The following is a 12,994-nucleotide window of genomic DNA, read 5'->3' on the forward strand; positions in this document are numbered from 1 at the left end:
TAATTTTCTGCATACAGGTCTTTCGTATCCTTAGGTAGGTTTATTCCTAGATATTTTATTCTTTTTGTTGCAATGGTAAATGGGAGTGTTTTCTTGATTTCACTTTCAGATTTTTCATCATTAGTATATAGGAATGCCAGAGATTTCTGTGCATTAATTTTGTATCCTGCTACTTTACCAAATTCATTGATTAGCTCTAGTAGTTTTCTGGTATCATCTTTAGGATTCTCTACGTATAGTATCATGTCATCTGCAAACAGTGACAGCTTTACTTCTTCTTTTCCGATTTGGATTCCTTTTATTTCCTTTTCTTCTCTGATTGCTGTGGCTAAAACTTCCAAAACTATGTTGAATAAGAGTGGTGAGAGTGGGCAACCTTGTCTTGTTCCTGATCTTAGTGGAAATGCTTTCAGTTTTTCACCATTGAGGATGATGTTTGCTGTGGGCTTGTCATATATGGCTTTTATTATGTTTAGGAAAGTTCCCTCTATGCCTACTTTCTGGAGGGTTTTTATCATAAATGGGTGTTGAATTTTGTCGAAAGCTTTCTCTGCATCTATTGAGATGATCATATGGTTTTTCTCCTTCAATTTGTTAATATGGTTTATCACATTGATAGATTTGCGTATATTGAAGAATCCTTGCATTCCTGGAATAAACCCCACTTGATCATGGTGTATGATCCTTTTAATGTGCTGTTGGATTCTGTTTGCTAGTATTTTGTTGAGGATTTTTGCATCTATGTTCATCAGTGATATTGGCCTGTAGTTTTCTTTCTTTGTGACATCCTTGTCTGGTTTTGGTATCAAGGTGATGGTGGCTTCGTAGAAGGAATTTGGGAGTGTTCCTCCCTCTGCTATATTTTGGAAGAGTTTGAGAAGGATAGGTGTTAGCTCTTCTCTAAACGTTTGATAGAATTCACCTGTGAAGCCATCTGGTCCTGGGCTTTTGTTTGTTGGAAGGTTTTTAATCACAGTTTCAATTTCAGTGCTTGTGATTGGTCTGTTCATATTTTCTATTTCTTCCTGATTCAGTCTTGGCAGGTTGTGCATTTCTAAGAATTTGTCCATTTCTTCCAGATTGTCCATTTTATTGGCATAGAGTTGCTTGTAGTAATCTCTCATGATTTTTTTTATTTCTGCAGTGTCAGTTGTTACTTCTCCTTTTTCATTTCTAATTCTATTGATTTGAGTCTTCTCCCTTTTTTTCTTGATGAGTCTGGCTAGTGGTTTATCTATTTTGTTTATCTTCTCAAAGAACCAGCTTTTAGTTTTATTGATCTTTGCTATTGTTTCCTTCATTTCTTTTTCATTTATTTCTGATCTGATTTTTATGATTTCTTTCCTTCTGCTAGCTTTGGGGTTTTTTTGTTCTTCTTTCTCTAATTGCTTGAGGTGCAAGGTTAGGTTGTTTATTCGAGATGTTTCCTGCTTCTTAAGGTGGGCTTGTATTGCTATAAACTTCCCCCTTAGAACTGCTTTTGCTGCATCCCATAGGTTTTGGGTCGTTGTGTCTCCATTGTCATTTGTTTCTAGGTATTTTTTTATTTCCTCTTTGATTTCTTCAGTGATCACTTCATTATTAAGTAGTGTATTGTTTAGCCTCCATGTGTTTGTATTTTTTACAGATCTTTTCCTGTAATTGATATCTAGTCTCATGGCGTTGTGGTCGGAAAAGATACTTGATACAATTTCAGTTTTCTTAAATTTACCAAGGCTTGATTTGTGACCCAAGATATGATCTATCCTGGAGAATGTTCCATGAGCACTTGAGAAAAATGTGTATTCTGTTGTTTTTGGATGGAGTGTCCTATAAATATCAATTAAGTCCATCTTGTTTAATGTATCATTTAAAGCTTGTGTTTCCTTATTTATTTTCATTTTGGATGATCTGTCCATGGGTGAAAGTGGGGTGTTAAAGTCCCCTACTATGAATGTGTTACTGTTGATCTCCCCTTTTATGGTTGTTAGTATTTGCCTTATGTATTGAGGTGCTCCTATGTTGGGTGCATAAATATTTACAATTGTTATATCTTCTTCTTGGATCGATCCCTTGATCATTATGTAGTGTCCTTCTTTGTCCCTTTTAATAGTCCTTATTTTAAAGTCTATTTTGTCTGATATGAGAATTGCTACTCCAGCTTTCTTTTGGTTTCCATTTGCATGGAATATCTTTTTCCATCCCCTTACTTTCAGTCTGTATGTGTCTCTAGTTCTGAAGTGGGTCTCTTGTAGACAGCATATATAAGGGTCTTGTTTTTGTATCCATTCAGCCAATCTGTGTCTTTTGGTGGGAGCATTTAGTCCATTTACATTTAAGGTAATTATCGATATGTATGTTCCTATTTCCATTTTATATATTGTTTTGGGTTCGCTACTATAGGTCATTTCCTTCTCTTGTGTTTCGTGTCTAGAGAAGTTCCTTTAGCATTTGTTGTAAAGCTGGTTTGGTGGTGCTGAACTCTCTCAGCTTTTGCTTGTCTGTAAAGGTTTTAATTTCTCCATCAAATGTGAATGAGATTCTTGCTGGGTAGAGTAGTCTTGGTTGCAGGCTATTCTCCTTCATCACTTTCAGTATGTCCTGCCACTCCCTTCTGGCTTGTAGGGTTTCTGCTGAGAGATCAGCTGTTAACCTTATGGGGATTCCCTTGTGTGTTATTTGTTGTTTTTCCCTTGCTGCTTTTAATATGCTTTCTTTGTATTTAATTTTTGACAGTTTGATTAATATGTGTCTTGGCGTGTTTCTCCTTGTATTTATCCTGTATGGGACCCTCTGTGCTTCCTGGACTTGATTAACTATTTCCTTTCCCATATTAGGGAAGTTTTCAACTATAATCTCTTCAAATATTTTCTCAGTCCCTTTCTTTCTTTCTTCTTCTTCTGGAACCCCTATAATTCGAATGTTGGTGCGTTTCATGTTGTCCCAGAGGTCTCTGAGACTGTCCTCAGTTCTTTTCATTCTTTTTTCTTTATTCTGCTCTGCAGTAGTTATTTCCACTACTTTATCTTCCAGGTCACTTATCCGTTCTTCTGCCTCAGTTATTCTGCTATTGATCCTATCTAGAGTGATTTTAATTTCATTTATTGCATTGTTCATCGTTGCTTGTTTCGTCTTTAGTTCTTGTAGGTCCTTGTTAACTGTTTCTTGCATTTTGTCCATTCTACTTCCAAGATTTCGGATCATCCTTACTATCATTATTCTGAATTCTTTTTCAGGTAGATTGCCTATTTCCTCTTCATTTGTTAGGTCTGGTGGGTTTTTATCTTGCTCCTTCATCTGCTGTGTGTTTTTCTGTCTTCTCACTTTGCTTATCTTACTGTGTTTGGGGTCTCCTTTTTGGAGGCTGCACTTTCGTAGTTCCCGTTGTTTTTGATGTCTGTCTCCAGTGGCTAAGGTTGTTTCAGTGGGTTGTGTAGGCTTCCTGGTGGAGGGGACTAGTGCCTGTGTTGTGCTGGATGAGGCTGGATCTTGTCTCTCTAGTGGGCAGGTTCACGTCTGGTGGTGTGTTTTGGGGTGTCTGTGGCCTTATTATGATTTTAGGCAGCCTCTCTGCTAATGGGTGGGGTTGTGTTCCTGTTTTGCTAGTTGTTTGGCATAGGTTGTCCAGCACTGTGGCTTGCTGGTCGTTGAGTGAAGCTGGGTGCTGGTGTTAAGATGGAGGTCTCTGGGATATTTCCACCGTTTAATATTATGTGGAGCTGGGAGGTCTCTTGTTGACCAGTGTCCTGAAGTTGGCTCTCCTACCTCAGAGGCAGAGCCCTGACTCCTGGCTGGAGCACCAAGAGCCTTTCATCCACACAGCTCAGAATAAAAGGGAGAAAAAGTAGGGAGAATTAGTAGAAGTATGAGTAAAGAAAGAAGGAAAGGAGGCAAGGAGGGAAGGAAGAAAGAAGCAAAGAAGGAAAGAAAGGAGGGAGGGAGGGAGGGAGGGAGGAAGGAAGGAAAGAGGGAAAGAAGGAAAAAAGACAGAAAGAAAGATGATACAGTAAAAATAAAATAAAGTATAATATAGTTATTGAATTAAAAAATATTTAGAAAAAAAAAAAAAGGGACGGATAGAACCTTAGGACAAATGTTGGAAGCAAAGCTATACAGAGAAAATCTTACACAGAAGCATACACATACACCTTCACAAAAAGAGGTAAAGGGGGAAAAATCATAAATCCTGCTCCCTGAGACCACCTCCTCAATTTGGGGTGATTCGTTGTCTAAAGGAGGGAAGGAAGGAAGGAAAGAAAGAACGAAGGTAAAGTATAATAAAGTTATTACAATTAAACTTAATTATTAAGAAAAAGAATTTTTTAAAAAAAGTCATGGACGGATAGAGCCCTAGGACAAATGGTGGAAGCAAGAGTATACAGACAGGATCTCACACAGAAGCATACACGTACACATTCACAAAAAGAGGAAAAGGGAAAAATATCATAGATCTCGCTCCTAAAGTCCACCTCTTCAATTTGGGATCATTCCTTGTCTATTCAGGTATTCCACAGATGCAGGGTACATCAAGTTGATTGTGGAGCTTTAATCCGCTGCTTCTGTGGCTGCTGGGAGAGATTTCCCTTTCTCTTCTTTGTTCTCACAGCTCACAGGAGCTCAGCTTTGGATTTGGCCCTGCCCCTGCGCGCAGATCGCTGGAGGGCGTCTGTTTTTTCGCTCAGACAGGACGGGGTTAAAGGAGCCGCTGATTCGGGGCCTCCGGCTCACTCTGGCCGGGGGTTGGGGGATGGGGGAAGGAGGGGCGCTGCGTGCGGGGCGGGCCTGCGGCGGCAGAGGCAGCGTGACGTTGCGGCAGAGGCCGGCGTGACGTTGCACCAGCCTGAGGCCCGCCGTGCGTTGTCCCGGGGAAGTTGTCCCTGGATCCCGGGAACCTGGCAGTGGCGGGCTGCACAGGCTCCGCGGAAGAGGGGTGTGGAGAGTGACCTGTGCTCGCACACAGGCCTCTTGGTGGCGGCAGCAGCAGCCTTAGCGTCTCCCGCCCGGCTCTGGGGTCTGCGGTTTTAGCCGCGGCTCGCGCCCGTCTCTGGGGTTTGCACTTTCAGCCGCGGCTCGCGCCCGTCTCTGGAGTTCCTTTAAGCAGCGCTCTTAAACCCCTCTCCTCGCGCACCAGGAAACAAAGAGGGAAGAAAAAGTCTCTTGCCTCTTCGGCCGGTGCAGGCTTTTCCCCGAACTCCCTCCCGGCTAGTCGTGGTGCACTAACCCCTTCAGGCTATGTTCAAGCCGCCAACCCCAGTCCTCTCCCTGAGCTCCGTCCAATACCAAAACCCGAGCCTCAGCTCGCAGCCCCGCCTGCCCCGGCGGGTGAGCAGACAAGCCTCTCGGGCTGGTGAGTGCCGGTCGGCACCGATCGTCTGTGCAGGAATCTCCCCGCTTTGCCCTCCGCACCCGTCGCTGTGCACTCTCATTTAATCTTAATGGTCCATTTTACAAGAAAAAAAAGTCCCTGAAAATATAAAAGTTGGTTTCCCATAGCTATTTGGATAAGCAACAGAACCTGGATTCAAACCCAGTTGAGTCTGGGTTCCTCCCCCCAGCCTCCCAACCTTGAGGGCTGTGTTAAGGAACCAAAGTAGTTAGACTTGGAGGGGGAAGGCATCCCAGGCCAAAGGAGTAGTAGCACAGGGATGTTCAGGGGTGGTGACTGGTTCCCAAAGCCCAGAGAATAGGCATATGTTGAAAGGAGGAAGCGGGTCAGGTTAGACTGGGAAGCACTGTGGACTCAGTTCTGTAGACTACAGAGGAGCTGCAGTGTTTATGTCCTGTGAGGCTTGGCCATCTCAGACCACAGCGGCCACTGAGTTGACGAGGGACTCTCTTTCATATTCATCAAAACTCCTTCCCACTGCCTGGGTTCCTTCCTTCCCTGGGGTCATGCCCATCGTAAAGCTGTCTGAAGATCATCAGGATAGTAGCGCTTAAGGTGCACAAGACACTATGAGCTTCTCCAATCTCATCCTCATTAAGAACTAGGTTCTATTATGCCCGTTTGACCGATGAGGAAATAAGAGAGGGAGAATGCATCTGCTCTGGCATTCAGGTTTCTGATTTTTAATCATTTAGCCATGATACCCACCAGGCAAAGAGATTATCATGAAGGGCCAAGGAAAGGAGCTGCTGAGATCTCGAGGAAAATACATCTAGCTCTACCTTGCTACTCTCATCCAACTCCTATGCAACAAATGTGAAAATCATTTAACCAAGGTGTGACCGGAGACACCCATTCCCACCTGATCAGACTCAGGACCTTAGGTGCCTGAGAGACTATCGGAGTTCTTCAGCCTCGTCTTTGATAAGAGCATTTTATCCAAACGTATTGACTCCATGCCTGTAGCTCCCTCCCTGCCACACTAACTTCCATTTATCATAATAGCTAAGCACCTACTCTACACCAGGTATTGTTCTAAGAACTGGTATTACAGCAGGCAACACAAAGGACAAGACCCCTGCTCTCTTGAAGTTTAACGTCTGCCAAAGGTGACAAAAAGTGCAGAAGATGACTTCTGATGATAAAGGCTACAAGTGATGAGATGCAGTGGTGAGGTGGAGGGAGGAAGCTAAATTTAAAAGCCATTCCTGGGGAGGTAACATTTTAATTCCTACCCAAATGACAAGCAGGAGCCAGCCTTCAAAGCTCCAGGATCTATTGTACTTGGTGGGCTGAAAAGGACATTCGTGATCATCTAGTCTCAACTCTTTATTGGTAAATGAGTAAATAGAGGGTCGATGAGATTAAAAGACAAGATCCCCCAGCTGACGGCAAGGCTGCCCCACTGTTCCACAGAGCCCTTGGAAAGACACATTTGAAATGTAAGCACAGGGGTCTCCCTGGTGGTGCAGTGGTTAAGAATCCGCCTGCCAATTCAGGGAACACGGGTTTGATCCCTGGTCCGGGAAGATCCCACAAGCCATGGAGCAACTAAGCCCGTGTGCCACAACTACTGAGCCTGGACTCTGGAGCCCACAAGCCACAACTACTGAGCCCATGTGCCACAACTACTGAAGCCTGCGCACCTAGAGCCCGTGCTCCGCAACAAAAGCCACCACGCACCTCAACGAAGAGTAGCCCCCAGTCGCCGCAACTAGAGAAAGCCCACGCGCGGCAAAAAGACCCAACACAGTCAAAAATAAATAAATTAAATAAATAAATTTTAAAGAAAAGAAATGTAAGCACACTTGTGGTTATGCATGAACACATATTTATAATGTTATTTTCAATACAGCCTTGGGGAAAAGATGAGAGGCTTTGATAGACAATAAAATTGAGGCTCTGGTTGGTGAAGCGACTTGTCTAATGGCCCGTCACAAACAACTGAATCAAAACCCAAGTTATTTGTATTCCAGTCCCATGTTCTTTCTGCAGGATGAGAAACGGCTGTCTAGCCAGTGGTCTATGAACATAGGACATCATTACTAGCCACTTCATGGTTTATGATACAAAGAGCAAACAGAAGAGTCAAAGATAAAAACAATTCACTTTGTCATAACACACAAACTCAAAGCCCCTGAGTTATTTGCTGCAGGGAAGAACATGTGATTCCAGGTGACTAGACAACCGTGGCCTGAGACAAAGATCCCCTGTGACTTTTGGAAAGGGGACTGAGAGCTCGTGGGTGCAACATTACAGGGACTATAATTAAAGAGGAACGTGTTCCTGCAGAGCCAGCCCAGATCAGGAGTCTCCTTAGCTGGGAAGCCCTGAGATGACAGTCACATTTAAATCCCTTGACCACTTCTGCTTAGGAAATAAGCTACTAGTGGTTCCCAAACCTACCTGCCCACAAGAATCATCTGGGGAGGGAGTGGGGGAGATGTTGGGGGGAAAAAAAAAAGATTTTTCAGGACCTCACAAGACCCAAAGAACTAGACACTCCAAAAGGCAGAGCCTGGGAATCTATGTTTTAAAATTCAGCCAGCCTAGAAATCGGCCGGTTTCTCCACAATTCTCAGTGCTATAATGTGATTTAAAAAAAGAGGAGAGACGCATGTTTTTATTATCCAGTGAGAAAGTTGTTAGGTTGTATCCTTTAAGGGCTGCTTCCAGAAGAAAATCTTTACCACCCAAAGCCCTTGTACAGTGGGAAGGTCCTGTGAGAGAGAATCTCCCCGCGACCTGTGAAGTCTGTTGTCTCACTCCCTTTGGCTGCACATCGAACCCCCATGCAACCCTGGGAAAGCTTTTTCTCAGGATCAGTTTACCAATTCCTTTGTGAAGCAGACCCCAGCCTGCCAGGGTCGGGGCGTCTCAAGCAGAGAGAACCTCAGAGTGTGGAGAATCCCTCCACCTCAACCCCAACGCCACCTGGCTCCTTCCCCACCAGCCTCTCTTCTGCCCTGGACAGCCAGCTACTGTGTAGAAAAGGAAAAGGAGAAAGAAGGGGGTTCGGGCCCAGGTGGTCAGTGCCCTCAGTCACAGGGAAGCTGACTCATTTCTTACCTGGGTCCTGGAAGAAGAGGAGTCACTGGGTTCACCAGGGACTGGTGAGCTCTAGTCTTGGAACTCGCTGGACTTTGAGCAAAGGTTGATTTAAAAGCTGATGTATTTAACAGGGACGTGTGGTCTGAGTTCAAGTGACCTCTGTCCTGCTTCCTGCCAACTGGCTGGGCCCTGAGCTGGGCAAACCTGGAAAACCCTCAGCAAACCCGACCCGACGCTCCAGCCCACCTGCCTAGTGATGCCGGGCGCCCTGCTGTCCCCACCCCACCCCGCTCCCTCCCTCCCAGAGAAAAGGAGGGGAGAGGGGGAGGCCAGTTAGGGAGGAGGGGCCTTCCTCGGCTCTCTCCCCTCGGCAGATGCCTCAGTCACACCCAAGCAGCACCCAAAGCCTCGGGAGCCTCCACCATCCCCCACGGCGAGGGCAGGGCTGAGGACCATCACCTGACCATCCTCGAGCCCTGAGGTCTTCCTGGGGAGCAGTACCTGTGTCACCCCCACCCAACAGGAGGCCAGCAGGGCAAGGAGTCCCAGTAAATGGAGCAAAGCCCCTCGCGCGCCCATCCTTCCTCCTCCTCCGCCTGCCTGTGAGTTCTTACTTGCATGCTCCCTAGAAGTTGAGCCAGTAAAGCCCCTCCCTGCTCTCATTTCCCAGCTCCCTTCCTCTTCTCAGACACTCTCTCCTCTTTCTTTCTCTCTCACCTGAGGGTGCTCTGTCTCTATTCTCCAACAGTTGCCTTCCCCGTCCACGCTCAGAACCTCTCAGGCAAGCCCCTCTGGGCAGGTGGAGGTACTTGCTGCAACTCCTGGTCCAGTGCCTGGGCAGCGGGCTGGCATCTGTGCTCAGTCCCAGACACGAGCAGCTGACCCTTGTCAGCAGCACCCACACAGGCAAACCTGGGGCTGGGCTTCTCACTGACCTCGATCCTCAGCCCACACTGGAAATCAGGGCAAGAGATTGCTCCAAGCAGTGAAGCAAAGCGAACCACAGGCTGAGGACAGGGTAGCCTTGCCCTCCTCCACCCATGCTCCAAGGGCCTCTTGTCATTGCTGGGTCTTGGCTGCCCTGGGGTGAAGGCATGGCTAGAGCCAGGGGGTAAATGGTGGTCAATGATAAACATCTGAGCAGCTAACTCATACCAGATTACCTCTACCTTCACTCCATACTCCCTGGGCCTCCTGTATATCTTCCAAAGCGGAGGGTAGAAGGGGAAAAGTTTGGATTTAATACCTGAACACCTGGGGACTTCCTTGGTGGCACAGTGGTTAAGAATCCGCCTGCCAATGCAGGGGACACGGGTTTGAACCCTGGTCCGGGAAGATCCCACATGCCGTAGAGCAACTAAGCCCGTGCGCCACAACTACTGAGCCTACGCTCTAGAGCCCGCAAGTCACAACTACTGAGCCCACATGCCACAACTACTGAAGCCCGCACACCTAGAGCCCATGCTCCACAATAAGAGAAGTCACCGCAATGAGAAGCCGGCACACCACAATGAAGAGTAGCCCCCGCTCGCCACAACTAGAGAAAACCTGCACACAGCAACAAAGACCTAATGCAGACAAAAATAAATAAATACTTTAAAAAGATGTGAACACCTGGGTTCAAATTTTGACTCCATCGGGCTTCCCTGGTGCCCAGGTCTGGGAGGATCCCACATGCCGCGGAGCGGCTGGGTCCGTGGGCCATGGCCGCTGAGCCTGCGCATCCGGAGCCTGTGCTCTGCAATGGGAGAGGCCACAACAGTGAGAGGCCCGCGTACTGCAAAAAAAAAAAAAAAAAAAATTTGACTCCATCACTTCCCAAGTGTTTGATCTACAGGAATTCTTTGTTTTTTTAAATTGGAGTATAGTTGCTTTATACTGCTGTGTCAGTTTCTGCTGAAGAATTCATTTTTAACTCTGTCTCACTTACCTTCATCATCTGTAAATAGCTGTTACAATATTATTTTTAGAAACTTTTTTATATTGAATCAAAATACCTCTCATTTCTGTCCCTGAGTCCTGATGGCTCCCTCTGAGCTACACTAAGTCTACTCTTTATTCTACATAGCAGCCCTTCAACTATTTGAAGGCTGATGTATCCCCCATAAGCCTTCTTTTCTCTGGGTAGCAATGGATACCCCGCATTCCTTCAGGTGGTTTGCCTATGTCATGACTTCAAGACTTCTTGCCCTGGGTCCCAGCCAACTTGTCAATGTCCTTTTTAAAATCAAAGGCCTAAAGGGAAAACTTGAAGGTGAGGGAATTTTCCTATATCTTGAGTGTGGGGTGCCTATGCAATTGTCTACGATTACCAAATTTCACCAAACTATACACCTAAAATGGATGAATTGTACTGCATTTAAATAATGCCTTAATTTTTAAATTAAGGAGCCGAAATCGGTAGAATTTATTCTTGAAACTTCTAAAATGAAAAAAGTTGGATGATCAAAAGAAAAGGCAGGACTTCCCTGGTGGTCCAGTGTTTAAGACTCTGCGCTTGCAATGCAGGGGGCACAGGTTCAATCCCTGGTCAGGAAACTAAGATCCCACATGCCACGGGGTCAAAAAAATAAAAAGGCAGCCTTCACAGTGGAGCTTACACTCAGTCCCCAATCAAGAGACTTCTCAAACTCACCCTTTACCACAGTCCAGGTGGGATAAATAACCACAAGCCTTCAAACTGGGAATAGAAGAGGCCTTGAAATATAGAGACAGTGCTGGTTCAAAGTTAAATAGAAATGAGCAATTGTTTGGTTGTTGTTTTTTTAATGACAAAACTCTTTCCCACCGTTATGTGGAACTGAATGAGATTTACCAGCTCAGTGGCTCTGATCTGGTTAATGCAGAAGGGAAAATAACATTGTCTGTTGTGTGTCTGGTAAGCCTTTATATCTATTATTCTGTTAACACTCAGCATGATCTTATGAGACAATATCCCCATTTTACAGATAAGAAGGCTTAAATTCATCTGGTTAATTACCCTGTCTGAGATCTCCTGGCTCAGAAGGCTTAAAGAGCCTGTCTGTCTCCTTAGGTGGTACTGTTTTGCCTCTATAATAAGGCCTCCCACTATCCAGGGAAGGAATGTGCTCTACTTCCCTAAAGGTACTCAAGCAGAGGCTGATGTTGACCTGTGTCATGTTACAGAAAGATGTCTTGCGTTGTTAGGAGACTGGAGTAGGAGATTCCTTGGATTGCTTCCAACTCTAAGGTTCTGTGAACCTAAATGCTGTGGGTCCTGCCCATGACGGTATAGTTGAGTCCTGCCCTGGTGTGTGCGTAGAGGACATGCAGATAAGAGTTACTAGCATGGGGTTTGGCATCAGATGCTGACGCCATTAATGGCAGATTTAAGATCTTAGATCTGCCATTAATAGCTTTATATTTTTTATTGTGAGCTCAAGTTTGTCTGGGCTTTATCTCTGGAAACCTTGACAGCTTGGGTGGAGGGTTTTCGGTTGTTTTTGTCAAGCAGCACCTCTTCATACTCCTAGAATGATGAGGAAAGGCACCAAAAACCTGGGGTCAATTTATGTTACTTATTTGCCTTAGTGTTCCCAGATCATGAAAATAATTAATGTCAGTTAAAGCGCTAGCACCTCCTAAAGGCAGATCTGTGGTTGGGAATTTGCAAGAGAGGATTCTTTTTTCTCTCCAGAGTCCAGGCCAAGACAGATGGTTTCCTTGTTATTCCTGATCTGCTTTACCCTGTCCTGTTTTTTCCATAAACATATCTCCTTTTATCATATTTATATGTTTATTAATTATTTTCTGTCTCTTCCCCACCAGAATATAAATTCCCCAGGGGTAGGGATTTGTACTTGTTTTGTCACTGTATACCCAGTGCCTGGAATATAAGCCTAGCTTATAGCAAGCTTTCCAAAAATGAATTGAATGAGTGAGTGAAAAATGAATCTCCTTTTGTCAACAGGACTGCTTTTTATCCCACCCTTTCACTGAGAGTGTAGCCTTCTGAGGGTCTGGTGTCCATGCAGGGTCTCAGTTTCTAGGTCTTTTCTCTTGTCCCAAAGTGACCCTGCAAAACAGATTGCTTGGTTACTGGTTTTCAGCTTTCTCTTCACTTCTGGAACTTAGAGATTTATTTCCTTTCGTCCACGTTCAACTACCTATTTGAAAAAAAGTTTGGTATATTTTACCCAGTATTTCTACGAACTTTGTAGAGAAAGGGTTTTCAGATTATCTAGTCTGCCATGTTTCCAGAAATGATTCTATCGCTTAGCAGTTACTTTTCCTCTCAAAACTCCAGCTTTAGACAATACTACAAAGCTACAGTAATCAAAACAGCATGGCATTGACACAAAAACAAACATATGGATCAACGGAACAGACCAGAGAGCCCAGAAATAACCCACACACCTATGGTCAATTAATCTTCAACAAAGGAGGCAAGAATATACAGTGGAGAAAAGACAGTCTCTTCAGCAAATGGTGTTGGGACAGCAGGACAGCTGCATGCAATTCAATGAAGTTAGAACACAGTCTCACACCATACACAAAAATAAACTCAAAATGGCTTAAAGACTTAAATATAAGACATGACACCATAAAATTCCTAGA

The 12,994-nt window shown here is 44.9% G+C and overlaps 1 protein-coding gene across 6 annotated transcripts in view; it reads right to left on the reverse strand.

The window, feature by feature from the left end:
* Positions 1-12,994, reverse strand: part of PDZK1 (PDZ domain containing 1) — a 50,395-nt gene that overhangs the window by 31,674 nt on the left and 5,727 nt on the right. The window contains exons 1-2 of one of the 6 annotated variants that reach the window (XM_032634604.1): positions 9,134-9,601; positions 8,435-8,501 (exon numbers count right to left, since the gene is read on the reverse strand). The exons of 1 other annotated variant lie outside the window; for it this stretch is intronic. The gene's annotated coding sequence lies outside the window, so the exon portion shown is untranslated. Of the gene's footprint in view, positions 1-8,434; positions 8,621-9,133; positions 9,603-11,051; positions 11,074-12,994 lie in introns of those variants that run through there. 4 more of the 6 variants (XM_032634587.1, XM_032634621.1, XM_032634631.1 and 1 more) reach the window with 4 other exon arrangements.

The sequence above is a fragment of the Phocoena sinus genome, chromosome 1, assembly GCF_008692025.1.
Source record: "Phocoena sinus isolate mPhoSin1 chromosome 1, mPhoSin1.pri, whole genome shotgun sequence".
Taxonomy (NCBI): domain Eukaryota; kingdom Metazoa; phylum Chordata; class Mammalia; order Artiodactyla; family Phocoenidae; genus Phocoena; species Phocoena sinus.